A 17,941-nucleotide genomic window follows, 5' to 3' on the forward strand; every position below is an offset into this window, starting at 1 on the left:
GAATTTTGGATATGCAGAAAGGTATTCACAGGTTTCAAGCCAGGAAAAGAGACAATTCTGGTAGAGAGAGAGGTAGAGAGAGACGGGTACACTTGTAAATAAAGTCGTCTTCATGTCTTTATGTGTATGATGTATGAAGATGAAATTCCTTTTTTTTTTTTTTTTTAAATTTCAGCTTTCTTAGGTCCTTCTATAGGAAAAAAAATAGAACAACTAATAAGCTCCATATTTCTATGTCTGAACACTGTTTTTATTGTAGAAATATTTGATTTGTTGACATCTTGAAATTAGTATTCTTGTGACTGCAGAAGAGTGTGGTGTTTTGGTGCACATACTACTTTAAGCAAGAACTGACATATTGTTTAAGAAAAAAATGGAAGGGGAGCTCCTTAGCAACAGAGCATGTTAATGCTAAATGCTAGAATTTGTATGAAACTGGTATAAATTAGCCAATATTAGACTGTACAGTCACACTTTCCTTTTATTTTGGTTGCTGTGATGTTACAGTATGAGTGCTTCAGGCCATGTGTATAATGCAAAGCCTCTTCTGGAAATTCGTTTTAGCTGACAGTGTTCTTAACAAGTGACAGTTCTAAATATAGCTCGATGAGTAAAAAGACATTGCCCTTAGGCTGGGCTGATCACAGTGCCACAGATTTTTTTTCTCTTCTCTATTACAAGCTCAAATGCCAAAAATAAAGAATAAACAAAAGAAAAGCTATTTCTCTCACAGGCCTCTCTCCCTGTTACAAAGAATGATGAAGACTTAAGTGAGGGTGACATAGTTTGTTTCAGGTCATTTTTACTCAAGTTCGTGTGCAACTTTAAAAGCATGATTGGTAATGAAGTGTGCAGATGATCAAATATCCAGATTTACTGTGTCCAAATGTTTCCTGTGTACATGATTGAGGGATGAGGAAAATGCACAATGGGTTTACATATCTACCTATAGGCCTGTAAAGGACAGAATTCCAGGTAGGAATCTACAGATGGGATTTTTCTAACTATGTATTCATTTCTGCTTGACAAAATGAACAGCAGTTGTTATTTTGGATATTGGAGAACATTCAGGACAAAGCATGTTTGCATTGATTTGAAAAATAAAGTTTCATAAAAGCAAACAAGAAAACTAATGTGGCTAGTAAGTAAAAGTACTGTTCCTTATTTATGTAGCAAACTGTAATTCCAAAAATTACTATGCCGTAGTCTAAGTGGAAACAACACAGAAGAGATGTCATTTGTAAAGTCATTTGTAAACACACGTGAGAATATCTTTTGGCATGAAGAACACATTATTTTGATTTAAGAAGTGCTACCAGATTTATAAAGTTCCAAGCAAGGAGGGAGGAGCTGGGACATGCAAACTGATCCATAAATGGAGCTGTGACGAGTGCTGCCAATGAGAATCTTATTTATCTCAGTGACTGCCACTGCTTTCCATGGTAAAAGCTACATCTGCTATACAAAGTAATCTCCAATGGTTTAAATCTTTCCTCCCTTCCAAATGTTTGCCTCTACTGGGAAGGATGTCCCAAGCTAGTTATGGCTTCTGCATGTCCACTTGGAAATTGGAATACCAGTTTCCAGTGTGAATTGTGGGTTGAATACAGTACTTCTGTTTGGCCCAGAGCAATATAAAGACCACAGGTGCAAAGCTTGGTCCCATTGGCAGAACTGTCTCGGCCAATAAAATAATCTGATGTTGAAAATTTCCCTGAAAAAAAATTACTTATATAAAATATAAGGGTAAGTGCTACTTTTGTCAACTGGTGTGTGAAGTATGTCTAACACACTCTGACATACTCTGTCGGACTGAGTATGTCTGAGATAACGGTGTGACTGAGGCATCTCCTGGCCCATATGGTTATCATTGGTCAGTTGTGACCAAAAGGTTACCCAGATCTCATGCATGTTCTAGTAAAAACCTCTACGTGGACAGATGGACTGTAGTCAGGTTTCTATATTCTGAAATGGTTGTGCCATGATTTCTCCTGAGAAACAGCAGTGTCCTCAGCAGCCTTTCAGCCTTCGTTCAGATTCTCTCCAAACTTCGCCTGTAGTGGGATCGTGGTTAAGTGTATTTGCACAGAGGTAAGTGGATCACTGTAAGAGAAATGGAGAGAATACCTTGAGGGTTCAGCGTGATGTACTGTTTTCCTGCACTAACCCATCGCTGCTCCTGACGTTTCTGCAGAGCCCTACGACTGAGCAGTGGAGATGTGCATGCGTGGGATGGGTCATGCCCTGCCCCCCAGTTGCTGTGGAAGGTGTACCTTCACAAGGGGCTTGGTGTCTTAATGCTTAGGCTTGTGTTTTTCCATCACTGGAAAATGTAACCAGATTTGTGTTTAATCTCTAGAGGTACCTGCGTGCTCTAGTTTGCAATTTGAACACTGAGATTTACACACGATTTCCTTTTCAATCCCATTTCAGCATTTAACTATAATCCTCTGAAGTGGCTAGACAAGAAACCAGTTTTGTAATGCAAAACAACAAAAAACAAACCCTTGTGTGTTCATGAGCATGAACGTGTAATACAAACCTGGCCTCCACCACTCTGCTTTCTAATTATGTGCATTTATGTGTTTGCGGAACTCGGAGGTGATGCCTGAAATAGCAGTGATGATATACTGTTTCAAGTTCACCGCATTACGAGCAGAAATGCTGAAGCTGTCAAAGTACATTTTTGATTAAATCCCCTTATTAGCCTACTGAGCTGTAAGAGGATCTGAGGAGAGCCTGAGGTAGCTGAACTGTAGTCATTCCCCTTCCGAGCTGCAGGACCAAACGGGTTATTTCCTAGACCAGCTCTCGAGGGCCTGCTGAGGACGTGGGGCTCGGTTCTCCTCAGCACTGTCCCCGCCTGCGCCTCGTCCCGCTCCCTGCTGGGTTGTGGCTGCGGGGACGCAACCCCAGCTCCCTCGCGGTGTCTGTCGGGCGCACCTCGGGGGATGCGCGCTGGCAGGAGCAGCGCCTGGCCGAGCGCAAACGCGGGGGTGCTGCGGCCCCAGCGCCGCTCCCCGCCATTTTGTCACGCGGCGGGCGGCGGTTTAGGGGGGGGGGGGGGGGCGGCTGCCAGCGACCGTTGGGCCGTTGGGCGGGGCGCGCGGCGGGCGGCAGGTGGCGCGGTGTACAAGGCCGTGGGTGGGCGCGAGGCGGGGGGAACTCCTCGGAATCACCAAACCTGGAATGGTTCGGGATGGGAGGGACCTCAGAAACCAGCCGGTGCCAGCCCCCGCCATGGGCAGTGGCACCTCCCGCTGCGAGTCGTGAGGCACAGTATGCTTGTAATTGTAGCTGAAGTGAGCAACGCGAGGTCGTGTCAGACAGCAGGTGGGAATGGAGTACCTGAAGGGAAGCTGCGCAGCTGCTGACTGTGCGTGGTCAAATTTGCTGTTGAGGGAAAGGGTGAAGCCGTTTGAGAGTTCAGCTGAATTCAGTTCACTGAGATCAACGGGTCTACTCAAAGAAGGCAAATCCTGCAGAAAACTCAGGAAGCAGAATGTGTCATTGTAAAAATATACCTCACAACTGAATGTTTCACACCATTCCCCCCCCCCCCCCCCCAAGTGGTGTTTATAAAACCCACTATACTTTCTTCCCTACGTTTTCCTTAAAAAGCATATCTTTGTACATATCACTGCTGACAGGCTACGTTGTGATGCGTCGGTTTATGTTGTGTCAATTGCCTCTGGTTATATAATGTGCCATGACATGACTAATGCAGCCCAACATGAGTCACCTGTCGTGACAGCTTTGTGCTCTCAAAAGAAACCATTTGCCCTCCCCTCAGAACATTTTTTTTTCTTTCTTGAAGATTTCCAACTTTTTGTTGCTTTGAAGTTTACAAGAAAATGTTAAGTGGGCACATATATTCAATAACGCATACAAGTAAAAGATTATTGAAATGCCTAAAAGCACAGGGTGCTCCCACTGCGTACTGTGAAGGAAGATGATTATAGATCTGCTACTACAATGTAGCATTGTATCTGAAGAAAATGTTACTAACAGAACAGAAATCCCAAGTGATGAGTGGGAATCTAGAGGTGAATGGCTTTAATCAGGGCTCACTTGTACCAGAAAATTGTATATATTACATTGATTTATTAACAGTGGGCTATGATTGTGTTGTTAACAACATATGTAAGAGTCATATTAACGATGTAAATAAAACATAGATAGAAATGCAAACTTTTACCCATTTTTCTTATAGGAGAGACATTCAGATACTATCAGCCATTGTTTTCTTATTATAAGCCACCACTTGAAGTGCTTGAGACAAAACAGGCGGAGAACTTCTCAAAGGTAGGGAATTTGTATTTACAAAAGTCTTGTGCATTCTCTTATTACCCTGATGAATTTTATTTTATTTTGTTTGATTCATTTATGCCTCTTGTTATTTCTTATGAAATCAGAAAATGGTCATGATTTTTTTTCATAACCATTATATCTTTCCCTCTCAGATGTATGCATTAAAATCAGGTCTCCTGCATGTCAGTATAATCTCTTTTTTCCTTAAAACATAGTATATCTCTATATAACAAATTATATCATTGTTTTCCTAATGGTTTTGAATGACTGGTGTAGTCAAGAAAAGAGCTCACATCATTGTGTAGTTCTCAAGTTATACAGGAAAAAGCGTAGCTCAAATCCACTGGGCTTATTCAGATGCAAATGGATAATTGCACAAACTCATGCCATTTCTATAGTCTAAGAAAACACAAGTAGAGTCCAATAAAATACATATTGCAATCAGTTCAGTTGGCTTCAGCAGGTGCTGAAGGTCCTTGGAAGAACACCTTACTTATGAGTAAATATGTCCCACCCTGCTTTTTTCCACACTTTGTGTTGCTCTACCATTCTGTTCTGTAGATACAGAAATAAATGTATCTTACGTAGTCTTTTTCTTTTTCTTGTGTGTACAGCACAGAAGCTTCTTGTTTTACCATTTTTATACAGTTAATAATAATATCATAATTTATTACAATAGAAGCATACAGGTTTCTAATTTCTCTCTGTAACTATTGGGAACCAAATTCCCTACAATAGGAGTGGGACTTCTCCCTGCAAATATATGTGCACTACTCATGAATATTTATTTATGCTTCTTGTAACCCTCCCCCTACTCCCAACACATATGTAACTCCAAAGAAATGAGTGACGCCATTAACTTACAGCAATAACATAACAGGCTGTGAAGAGTAGTCACCTTAGGCAATGTCATGTATACTTCAACAAACATGCTCACAAACCTGTACTAATAAACCAGTAAAATCTCCACAGGAATTATTTGTAATGACTTTGCATTTTTTCCATTCAGTTCTGGTCACTGTTAAGTAACTTAATCTCAGTCCATTTTACAGGTTAGAAGTGCTACATTTTTACTAAGGAACTTCAGACTGTGTTCCTCACAGACTGTGTACTTGAGATATTAATGTATCATGCCTGACACAATGTCTTCTATTCAGTAAAGGTGTACAAAAGGGCAAAACTTACTACATAAGCTTCACTACAAGCCATTTTACTGATTTGGTATGAGATTTCCATAATGATTTATACATGAAGATACACTTAAATGCTTGGAATGGCGGTCACATACCTAGTAAGGTGTGCTTTACACAGCATATTATACTAGTGCTCTGTATTTTGGTTCACGGGTTGCTTTTGGTCTGTACAGTCTGAAATGCTTATCAAAGAATCTACTTCTTTCCTGTGGAAGAACTGAAAGAGAAACAGGAGGAGGAGGAGGAGCTCTAACTATTCAAAAGCAGCAGCTGCATTACCCGTATTAAATGTGTACAGTATGGTAATACCTGATGGGGATGAAATGTGTTGAGAAAATTCTGATAGAACTGGGGAACTTTTCCCCATTTTTCATTCTGCACCATTTAGGTACTAATAGCTGCATATTCAATATTCTTAAGTCTTGGGGAGCACTGGAATCTGAGAATTGTAGATCTTAGCGCATGAACCTTTGCCGTATGGAGCAGCACTGTCACTGGCAAGGAGACTCATCCTCCTATGGGAAATAACTGTGGTAGGGTAACAAACATTCAGACCCACTGAATCCCATTTCAGCATAGGCTTTGGGTTTGCAGTCAGCATGTGTTACGTGTGTGCAGAAAAGAGAGAACAAGTTTTTAGTTTTCATACTTCTGCAACAAAAAATTAAAAGAACAATTTTATGTGACAGTTTACACATAGAAATACTGTTTTTACTCATCTGATAAACAACTCATAAATACTTTTGACTTCTAAATGTATATTTCTTTTATACTGTACTCATGCTGAGATATACACCTTGACATACAACATTTGAAGTCTGTTCAACGGGTGACACATATTAGCCTATTGAGTAACCCATACAGAATAGTCAATTTATATGAAAATAAATTAAACTATGATTTTTTAGCTTGGAAAGAATGTAAATGAGGAAGAATATGAAGGAAGTATATAGATTTCACATACTGAACATAAATAAAGTGAGCAAAGTAAAGCTCAGTGCCCTTTTTCTCCTTATGCAGTCCATCCCTAATAAATTCTCAGATCCCTGCGTGACCAAGGATAGGGAGGTTAACAGAATAAACAAAATAAACCTATTTCAGGGGTGGGTGGGGGTGGGGGAGCAGCAAAAAAAGATGAAGAAAAAAAAAACAAGGAAAGGGAAGAGGATTGAAGGGTTACTTCTTGATGCCAAAATAGGGAACCAGAAAGGGAGTTGGACCATAACATATGGAGAGCTCTCACTTTCCCTTGAGGGGACCATAGAGCTTAAGTTTGGTGTACAGTGGTGATTTTCCTAGAGAACTGGCAGTAAGGGGACTAGAAACGTGCTCCACAGTTGTTGAAATCACCCTGAATACTGGCCACTACCAGGAACAGGACGCTGGACTAGATGGACCTTTTGTCTTTGTCAAAGTAATTTTACTTTTTATATAGTAAAATAGAACACAAAAGAATATATCCCAGAATACTGTTAGCATGTCTGAGTGTTTATTTCCTGGAAAGAGTGAACCATAAAAATGTATTATTATTCATGCAAAAAAAAATTGTCAAATTAGCGTGAAGCCATTGTGTTCAAAGGACCTTTAAGTCAGGACAGCAGACACTCCACTTCCGGAGAAGGAAACTGAATAGAAATCATGTGACTTAAGTAGGTGCTTTTAAAATTAAAAATGAGTTTCCTTTCCATACAAGCTGGCTGTGAAAGGAGAATACCTGCGGGCAGACATCCATAACTGGAAGTAGGGGAGCATTCCGTGAGTTTCACAAAATAGCCAGAGGTGGGCTCTGATCCTGTGAGAATGGAGCTCGATCAAGAAGAAGCCTTTTAAGAAGATTCTTGTCTAGAGTCATTCAGTAAAAATTAACAGCTCAACAACATACAATATCTTCTACAGGAAAAAGAGAAAAAATCTTTTCCTTCTAGCTGGACTCTTGCACTTGTGATACCATAAACCCCCAAACACATTCAGGCTGGATGTATCTTTGATCTGAAGTGGCTGCACACTGATGTTTTTGCATGATCTTCACTTTCAGTGTTATCATTCAAACTGTGTTGGGGGGGAGGAGGTCTAGGAGGGAAGGAGTAAAAATGCTTTTAAAATTGAAAAATGCTTGTCAAAAATCAGTGGGAAGGAGTGAGAAAAGTTGCCATGACAACCTCCAGCATTGTACTTCTGAAGAATTGCTTTACACGTTTGACACACTTGCAGTTTTCCCTTTCTGCAGTGATTATGATGTTTCATGCTTCTCCTTAGTTTATCTTACATCTGTGTAAATACAACATTGCAGAGTGATACGCTTTCAGTATATGAGCCCGTTTGCCTCTGTAGCTGCAACAAATACAGGATTTTAATAATTCTGGACTAAATTCTTCCAGGTCTTGCAGGCTAGTTTATCTGACATTAATAGAGCTGCTTTTTGCCATTTTCTTGTTATAAAAGTTGTAGACGGAATATGTCAATGTTTTGTGATCTCAAAGAAGAAAATATTTAGAAGAGAATGTTTGGGTTTGGCATAGTAAGTTTAGAAGTTATTCCCTTCAGCATGGACAGAGTAAGTGGGAGAAAAAAGCACTGTCTTCTTAGACTGAATAATCATGAGGGAAAGAGGATAATGAAAATGACAAGTACAAAGGTCTGAGAAGGCAGGTCACACAAGTGTACAGAACAAAGATGGTACTTAGCGTTTTGCCCTTGCAAACATGCAGGAGTAGAGTTGAAGGTATTCAGGTAGGTCCGAGCAAAAAAATTTGGATGTAACTTTTTTTTTTTTTTTTCAGAAAAAGATTACATGTTTTGATCATGAGTAATTTGTGCGTTGAATCTGTTGAATTCCTTCACTGTTGAAACTATAAACATCTTTGAAAGTCAAACACCTCTGTTTGTACATTGTCCTCTTTACCCCCAACCAAAAAAAAATTTGTTGCTGAGTTTAACTTAAATAAAATTAATCCCTTATCGATCCAAAATTTCCTGCATACAACTTTATGCTTTTTGTGAAATGGGAGCGCTAGGCTTAAAACCAACAAATTTTCTTTTTTTTTTTCCCCCTTGATTTTTTATTTTTTTTTGAGTAAATTAGATTTCTTCTTAGCATTCCATTTTGGACATTAAGTATGGGATTCATTATTCATGCATCTCTAGTAAGACCCTTGCTTGTTTTTTCTGACTACAAGCATGAGAGATCCCTCTAGGTTTTTACAGGCAGAGGCATGCCAGCAGGACAGGTGGCAGCAATTTGCTTATGAAGACAAACCGGAGTCTGTCCTCTAATGGCTGAAACATTGAATGCATTGTATCTTATTCTGCTGCTGTGTCCCATTAGCCTAATAGGTGATTGTCATTATGAAGTCGTTAGCAGTTCATTTTGCCCCTGATATTTTTGGGTAGCTTCATGCATTAGAATTGTTTGAAGGTAGGTGCCCTTGGTCTCAGTTATAATTTACGTATTATGTATTTTATGTAAAATCCATGTTAAACAATGAATAATAGGACAGGATGCGCAGGTCAGAAATTGACAAAAGCTGAAACAGTATTTTTTTATTTGGATTATTTGGTTTATTCATAACTCCTATGTAGGTAACTGGCTTAATACTGAAATATCAGTTTGATTTCCTTTTTCTTAGAGAATTGTATCTCATCTGCAATGCAATAAAGTTATTTACTGGCCCCAAATATATAAAAGTGAATGTATAATAGATATCTCTACCATCTAATTATTCCTACTAGCTGCCATTTACTTGATTCCTTAGTGAGCTTTACACTGAGACGTTCAACACCATATGGTATTTACTTTAATGAAGGATCAATATGTGAAATAGAATAGTGAATGTGTTGCATTATTGTGTAAGTAACTCTTCTATCATCTTTCTCTGGTTATCTGTAGAGACCACAGTGTTTTTCTTTTAGTTCAAATAGCCAAAGTTTGATGATTAACTTTCTGGTGGTTTATACAAATCGAATGATTGAACTTTATTCTCAATTAATCCTCAGAAAAAGGCACAAAATTCTGCTTCCCTTGACAAGATAAAAGCAAACAAATTGACGCTTTCCTTGCCGTGCATATCAGTCCAGTGAGATGTGTGATCTCCAAGTCTGCCACTGGTCACTCACTTTTCTCCTGAATATTTGCCTTTGCTGGGAGGCACAGTCCAAACCTCCTGTGACTAATACATCACTCTCTGCAATTCTGATCCGATCTCAGACTGCAGGTTATTCTGCAGTGCTGCCTGGTGCTTCTAGAAGCACAGCTGGTGTTATCAGAGCTGTTATTACGGGAAGGAAGTTAGCCTGACATAAGGCTTGGCCCTATCATCTCTCCTTGGAAATTACCAAACAGTACAAGTGTAACCTTCGTATGTAGTTTATGTTTTCTGTCTGGTGGTCCTTGTTTTTGAACTAGTGATTATTCTAATTAAAAGGAGAATAATCTAGTAGGAGAAAGTGACATTTGATTTTGAGTTGATATATGACACTTCTAGCATTGAGGGACCCAGATTTGAACTATGCTTTTTAGTCTGACAAGCAATTGTCATGGAAAGGATATATCTGCAAACTTGCTGAATGGTTATGTACCTTGGGCATTCAGGATAAACACAGGTAGTTGGAGAAAGAGATTCTGCACTTGTCAAAATAGGCTAGAAGCTTCCCATAATTAATTGTAGTATTCTTTTTTCTGTGCTAGTGGGGGTTCTTGGTTTTGGTCAGATTTTTAAAAATTATTGAGCCTTTTTTAATTTAGGTGCTGCTAAGTATAGTTCTGAGAAATACTTTATATGCTCCTAAAAGGCAAACTTAATTTCATATGATTTTTATATGCATTGGAAATGTATTGCCCACACATTTTTTCGCTCACAGAAGTACTATTAGGTTTGTTTTTTGAAGATGATTGTTTTTCTACTACCCTACTTTATTTTGAAAATCATAATGTCACGTGTAGATTTTTATTTTTATTTTTTGGAAGTTGTTGCCCTTGAAAACATTCTTTTGTTGAGAAGTATTATTACTTAGTTAGGAGACAAAAGATGTTTTTAAGCAGTTGGTCCTTATATTAGAGTTTTCTTTATATTGGGCTTAGAATTGAAAATGGGGTTACTTTTTTAGGGAAGTAAGATGGAACTGTGGAATTATCTGTGAAGGAGGAATGCTTTAAGTGGATTTGATATTGTGCTAAGTTGGAAATGTCATAAGAAATGTGGAACTATCTTTTTGAGTAAGTACTGTTTAATGGAAGCACAGTTTGCAGAACCCTACTCGTAGTCTGTGGTTTTGAAGGTAACACATTAATGTAATGGAATATATGCTGGAAATTTACTGCCTTTGCTACTTGGAGACATAAAAATGAAGAAGAGAATTTTATGGAAACAGCTACCTTATGTTTTTCTTTCAGGTAGCCCTTCATATTTATTTATTTATTGCTGTCAGAATTGTATCATTTTATGTGCTTCTCCACCACAAAGACACACAAAAGAAGTTCGGCTGTTTTTATCACTTTGGCGAACTGTTTTGCACATCTTTTTAAGAGATATGGTAACTGTTTCTCAGCATGTGGAAGAACTGTCAGTTGAACAAATCAAGTTTGTCAATTAAGCTCTTTGGAAAAGATATAGGAGATAAATTTAATGTGAGAGACAACGGTATATTTGTAAAATAATACAGCTGCTTTTACAATCTGTGTAATCCTGTGCGAGATTTAATAGTACACAAATGGTTATTATTCATGTTAATGGCATATAATTATCCTCCCATAGTAATAGTAATGCAATACAAATAAAGACTATTAGGACATTAACCATAAGTGACCACAAAAATAAAAACTGAATATTGTGTTCTTGGACCTTAAATAGCAATATCCATGAAAGATATTAAGGCAGCTTTCATTTAATAAAATGAAATAGTCTGCATAATTTAGGAAGCTGTACACATTGCTTTGGCAAGCAATGAAGATGATAATATAATTGCTGAATTAGAGCAATACTGGAAAGACTAATACTATTAAAATGTATAATGGCACAATATCTGTGCCGCAGACTCCCGTAGAAGCTAAGGATGGTAACAGCCTGCCTTACCTTTTGCTTCAAAAATGAAAAAATGTTTCTTCTCTAACAGAAACAAACACCACCACATATGCTTAGACTCCCCCTTTTTCTTCCCACTCTCTTTAGTCACAGTGTATATGTGACAGTCTTCCCAGAGAGAGAGGAATAGAAAGAGGGGGAAACAGCTATGGTTAGCCATGTCTTTAATGGAGATTTGAGATACTTAAATGAAAGATGCAATGTAAGAAGTCATTCAGAAGCAAATGAAATAATGAAAGCTGTGCTATGGACTTCTAACAATAAGCAATTAAGCTTAAGCAATCGTTTCAAAGATTTTGTGCCTTTTTAAGTGCAAATATATGTGACCTAAAGATGTTCTTAAATAGCTATGTTTCTCTTCAGAGCTACTGTAAATCAGTTTTAGTGTTTTACATTACACTCATTATAGTTCAAGATGCCTGCATTTCCAACGTGAAATGTGAGGTGAATCCATCAGTGCTGTGTAACAGGTGTTAATGCCTAACAGTGTGTAGCTTAACTATATCACAAGGATAAGAAAATTGAGTTAGCTGTTAAAAACAAAATTTAAACAACTTCTGAGGTGCAGAAATGCAGAACATTTTTTCACAGCCTCTTTCAATGACTCAGGGCCAACGTGTACACTAATGCCACTCAAGGACCTATCCTTGTGATAATTGACAAAATATCAATTAATGTTCATTAATAGAGGTGTTGCATTTTCCTCCTTCCATTTATTCATTTCCTTCAGTATTCAAAAATTTATATTTTTCCTAGAAAAATATGGGAGCAGAAAACATGATGAATACATTTACGAAATCATTTTTTCACTATCCATGTGAATGTATGTGCTTATGTACTCTTATATGTTCCCACTGGAGATGATTACACTCCCTCTGTCAACTTAGGTGTCAAGCAGTCAGGAAATAAAATGCCATATAATGAGCCATATTTTAGGATTTGTAGTTTCTGTCCATGCAGATTTTCAGAGCCCTTAGTGGATCAGCCCCTGGACAACTTGGTCTGATCTCCTAAGGTACCCTGTCTGGGCAGGAGGTTGGACTCTGGAGGTCCCCTCCGGCTTGAATTGTGCTCTGATTGTGTGCAGAGAGACTCATTGTAACTGAGTCTCTGGTGACTGTAATTACCAGCAGCTGAAATGAATAACGAATGTACATGAACAAATTTGGCGTTTATTAAACAAAAACATACTTCTGAGTGATAGAACGTAAAAAATAGTTCTGGTAAGAATTCACATGTTCAGTTTCTTATTTGCAACCTGAACAATGCAGTCTGTATAAGCTGCTTTCTACATCTTTTTCCACCTTTGTGATAGTGTTCAGCTTAATTTTAGCCTAATCCACTTCTTGAAAGCAGCACGGGGTAATTTGGGAACTGAAAAAAGAGTTCATGTCACATAACTACCTTTTGTTGCCAGGAATCTGTTTGATATCTGTAGTAGGGGAAAACTCAGTTTTATAAAGGGCAATGATAAGAAAAATATCCCTTTGTTCCATTGAGTTTTTGACTGTTTCAAATACTCAATGACTTGGCCTATACCTTTGTGTTCTTAGGTATTCTGCAAAGCCTTATTAGTAAGAAAGGGGTTAATGGAACGCATCTTTGAAAGAGAAAACATGTTCAGAAGCGATGCTTTAGATTTGCGACCTAAGTTGGGCTGTAAATGCTGAAATAAGACTAGTGTTTTCTGTTGATGAACAGAATAAGACAGTTATAATATTGTACCTTAATTTATATAATTTTGTTTACCTTCTGGTGCTTCTTGAAGTCTTGCAGTCTGATGCTTCTGAATTGGTAGATTATGTGATGCTTTTAGCATTTAATAAGCAGACTGTAAACTAGATTGGCCTTCTTGCATTGAATTTCTCAGGCTTAAAAAGTACAGTCTTTGTAAGCCACGTCTCCTTCTCTTTCCACCCCCATGATAATGTTCAGAGTTTCAATTTACTCCAACTCACTGCTTGAGACACAGAACACTTGCTGTTATATAAGACACTTCAATTTGATGTGATTTTCTGTTACATTTTATTATATTAACCTTCACTGCTTTTGGATGATCTTTTGTTGTAAGTAACAAAAGAAAAAATGGAGGGACAGGGTCACCATGTGTTCGTACAGTAGTATTTGCAACAAATGATACAAAGCTTTGCAGCATAACGTGCCCCAAAAGAATTTGATTTAGCACTGTTAGTGTTATACAATTACCAGAAAAACAATTTTGTGCATGTGCATCTAGGTGTCTAAGTAGATGTAAAATTTTAAGAAGGAGGTTGTGAAAAAATGGGCATGAAGCTTATATTAGGAATTATGTAAATGTCTATGTTAAAGTCTTTATTTGAGAAGAAAATGAATAATGGCTGTTGATATAAATGTGGCTAAATGTGATTTACAGATGTGTATCCTGTTAAGTCTTGAAAGACTGTTTTTGTAACAAAGCAAGGATTAGAGAACCAGTTACACTGTAAGATAAATACAGACTTTCCACTAGAATTACAAATTTTAATTTAACAGATATAGAGGACATTTTTAAAAATTTCTTTCTGCACCTAAAACATTCTAAAATGTTGTGTCGGACTATTCTTATACCCTGTTGGAGGCTGAAGTCTTTTGTCAATACAAGTACAGATACACTTGCTACTGCCAGTGTATATGTATACATGCTACTGCCATGCTGTGTATGTTCCTCCAGTATGTAAAGGGGGCCTACAAGAAAGCAGGAGAGGGACTCTGACAGGGAGTGTAGGGACTGGGCAAGAGGGAATGGTTTTAACCTAAAAAAGGCAGATTTTGATTAGATACTAGGAAGAAATTCTTTCCTATGAGGATGGTGAGGCCCTGGAACAGGCTGCCCGGAGAAGCTGTGGATGCCCAAGCCCTGGAGGTGTTCACAGCCAGACTGGATGGGGCTTGGAGCAACCTGGTCTGGTGGGAGGTGTCCCTGCCCATGGCAGGGGGTTGGAATTGGATGATTTTTAAGGTCCCTTCCAACCCAAACCATTCTGTGATTCTGGAAGTGACCCTTTTGCAGCTGCAAGTACAGAATTGTGTAGTGAATTAAATGAAATCTACATCTCAGAGATCCTCATTCTCCAGGGTGTTCATAAACTACAAAAGAGAAATAAAAAGTGAAGCAGAATCCTGAGGTTGCCGCAGAGGGGGGCTAAAAGCAGTGGCATCCTTGAAAAGGACCTCTTCTTCAGTTCTCCCCTGTGGTTCTCCCACCAGTCATGACAGCAGAGCTGAAGTAGCAGCTACACTATAATTAACTGCATAGTCTTTAGTTGTGCTTTCTGTCCATGCTGAGGAAGAGGAAAATCACAGAGCATGCAAGAAGAATTTATGATGCTTCACGTAGGATTAACCTTACATGTTTAAAAATTGTGCATATCTTTGAATGATGTTTAATAAAGGGGTGGGGGGGGGGGGGAATGGCAATCTAGGAAAACAGTCTTTTCCCCTCTTTTTTCTTGAGATCAGATATGCTCATCCCTTTTATTAGAATTCTTCTGGAGATGCGATTGCTTGAAAAATGTGAATTAATTATGGCAGTAATACTTATATTACTCCTTTCCTTTTCTATTCATCTACCTACCTACAGCTTTCATATTTTTCATTTCATTGGTGGGCAGGCAGCCTTAATCGGAGATGGGCTGCAGCTCTTCAGGCAGCTGTGGCTTCCGTCACACCTCCAGTTGTATGATGCCAGCAGGTCTGTTGGGTAAGCTGAAAGCACAGCTGTGTGAGGAAAAGGGCAAGTGAAAGCTGCTGTAGTAGACCTTGTTAGATTGCTTAGGAGGCTTCTGCATGCCTATTTTCACCTGATCTGAAAATTCAGTGTGCTCCCCTGTAGAAACGATTCTCATGCCCAGATGGCAGAATCTCTGTAAGGATAAGCTTCATTAACAGTGTCATAAACACAGGCGTCCAAGAGAGGCTTAAATCTTGTGGTAAACAAAATAGTCTCTGGAACTCGTGTCTTCTAGTTTTGGTATGTTCTGGGTATGATATAGGATTTTGGTATAGTCCTTGGTATGATAGAGGGCTGGTTGTGAAGCGTGAAGGCCAGATGTCAGTGGGGTGCTTAACAAAGGCATTTGATATTGTTGGAGGCTTTCATAGTAAAGGACCCTACTGAACTAGGTGCCTGACCATCTCCGGCTAATCCTAGATATTTACAAGTGAGAATAAAATCTTTCAGGCAGACATTTGTTTATTGGAATAGCTGAAGAAAACAGAGCATGTGCATATACGGTCTTAAGCTTAAAGAAAAAGGAAGGATGAATGGCTAAACTGTGTTCACATCAAAATCATTCAAATGTCATGAAAATAAATAACTTGATAAATATTTAAGTGGATATTTATAGGGAGATTGTCACCTTGCTTTCTTTTCCATGGCATAACGATTTTTAGGACTGGTTTCACTGCTAAGTTAAGAACTGCTGCTGCCATGGCATGAAAATGTCAGGATATGATCTGAGGTGGATGGAAAGCTATTCCGCAGCTTTTGTGCACTTGGATGTCCCATTGATATTATGGCCACATGAGAAGAAACAAAATTCCTATCTTTTAGGTGATTGTCTCAACATTTGTTTCTAGGCCTTGAATACCTTTTTACAAGTGTGATGGTCTGAAAGATGGAAGACAAAACAGAGGAGTCCACAAGTTAATGTCTCTGAGATGGGCTTTGACACAGCTGACAGGGGAATGAGAATGTCTGAATGCGTGCTCCACTTGTTGCTCTTCATACAACCCCTCTTGACCTCTTTGGCATCACTCTAGTCTACGTTGGCCTATGACAAGTCTGCTTATTTTTTTAAAGGCACTAATGTCATAAGGGAGATGAAAACTAGCAGCCTTCATATTTTATTTGTTCTTGCCGTAACTCCAGTATTCCATCCTTGTCTCTCTCGTCTCATGTGCTGTTTAACTTAGGGTCTGTGCTTGCTGTTTCACTACCCTTTTCTAGCGACTTCCCTGAAAACAAAAAAGCAAAAATGCAAATGTTTCAAATCAGTCGACTTTGCCTGAAGAAAACCTAAGCTTGTTTTACATGGTTTTGGTAGGAAAAATAGGCAGGCTGGATTCTGTGCCCACATACCACTGAATCCTGGTGGAGAGCTCATGTGGATTCAAAGACTGATACTGCTCAAGTCTTCACAGCTAGGACCCATTCCTGTCCTTTGTAAGAAGTGATTCTCTAATACAGGCCACCACCTGCTGTAATAATGACTTGCTTGCTTTCCAGGTCTTGCATGACTCTTCCTTCAGCTCTCACATTCAAACTGCAGTTTACTTGCTGTTGTGGATTATGTAGTTCTATCCCATCTTTCCCATCTTTTCCCAGTTCTATCTCATCTTTCCTTGATGGTCTTTTCCTAACCTCTGTTGCCATGACTTTGTTGTGCAGAACTGAGCTACCTTTCCCAGAACATAAATCATTGTCTATGTTTTGAGATGGCTTTTGGGGAGAAAGAGGATGCCATCTGTTAAGGATAAATTGGTTAAAAACTCTGCCTCTCTGGAATACACTGAAAAATTTTTAACCATCTGCCACACAGGTCCAGGACCAGGTATGAACAAGGAAGTAAAGTAGTATTTTTGTTTGCTTGTTTTGTTTTGTTTTCCCTGAAGCAGCCAAAGATATCAGCCCTTAGAACCCCTATGTTATCTTGGAGTGATTTCTATCAGGCATATTTACATAGAATTCCATTCTCACCTATCCTAATACTCCACCGTATATTGGAGCATTATATTTACAATGTATGTGGATCATAGATATGTACAAAAGTCATGTATGTGTACTAACTAAATGCAATAAATGGAACATTTTGTACACTAAAATAGCAATTAGAAAAATAACCGTGTCTTTTTATCGGTAACTTTCAACAGCGTGAAAGTAATTACTTTTCCAAATCTGATCTACTTACAGTGCCTTACCATTTTTCTGGTTTTGCTAGCAAGCAACAGTATAATTACAGCTTGGAGGTTGCTACTGATACTTTAAATCTGGAAATTTAACTACAGATTCTTGATTCATTTAGTTCTTTATTTAGAAGCCTACAGTGACAAAAGGTACCAATTTCTTTCTAGATACCTTTCTCAATTATTTAAACATATAATGAAGCAAAGAACAGTGTCTAGAAATGATAAATGCCATGTTTTTCAACCTGTATCATGAGACTATCAACATGTCTCTTGGTCTTTACAGTCCTATGACTGCCGAGTGATTAACATTCGTTTAACTCCATTCCAACATGCATATTGCTTTATTTTCTCTCTGCTGCTGTTCTGAGTCCTTGGCTGCTTTCTCGTTTTTGTCTGCCAGCTTCACTTTATATGCACTGGTTTTATACCGCTGGC

The 17,941-nt window shown here is 38.6% G+C and overlaps 1 protein-coding gene across 8 annotated transcripts in view; it reads left to right on the forward strand.

Annotated features, from left to right (window-relative positions):
• Window positions 1–3,085: 3,085 nt before the first annotated feature.
• The window catches only part of LOC106033952 (uncharacterized), a 233,281-nt gene continuing 218,425 nt past the window's right edge, over window positions 3,086–17,941 (forward strand). For all 8 annotated transcript variants that reach the window (XR_010831916.1, XR_010831915.1, XR_010831917.1 and 5 more), the window contains exons 1-2: window positions 3,086–3,333; window positions 4,214–4,305. The gene's annotated coding sequence lies outside the window, so the exon portion shown is untranslated. The remainder of the gene's footprint in view (window positions 3,334–4,213; window positions 4,306–17,941) is intronic.

Source organism: Anser cygnoides, chromosome 5 (genome assembly GCF_040182565.1).
Source record: "Anser cygnoides isolate HZ-2024a breed goose chromosome 5, Taihu_goose_T2T_genome, whole genome shotgun sequence".
Classification (NCBI taxonomy): Eukaryota; Metazoa; Chordata; class Aves; order Anseriformes; family Anatidae; genus Anser; species Anser cygnoides.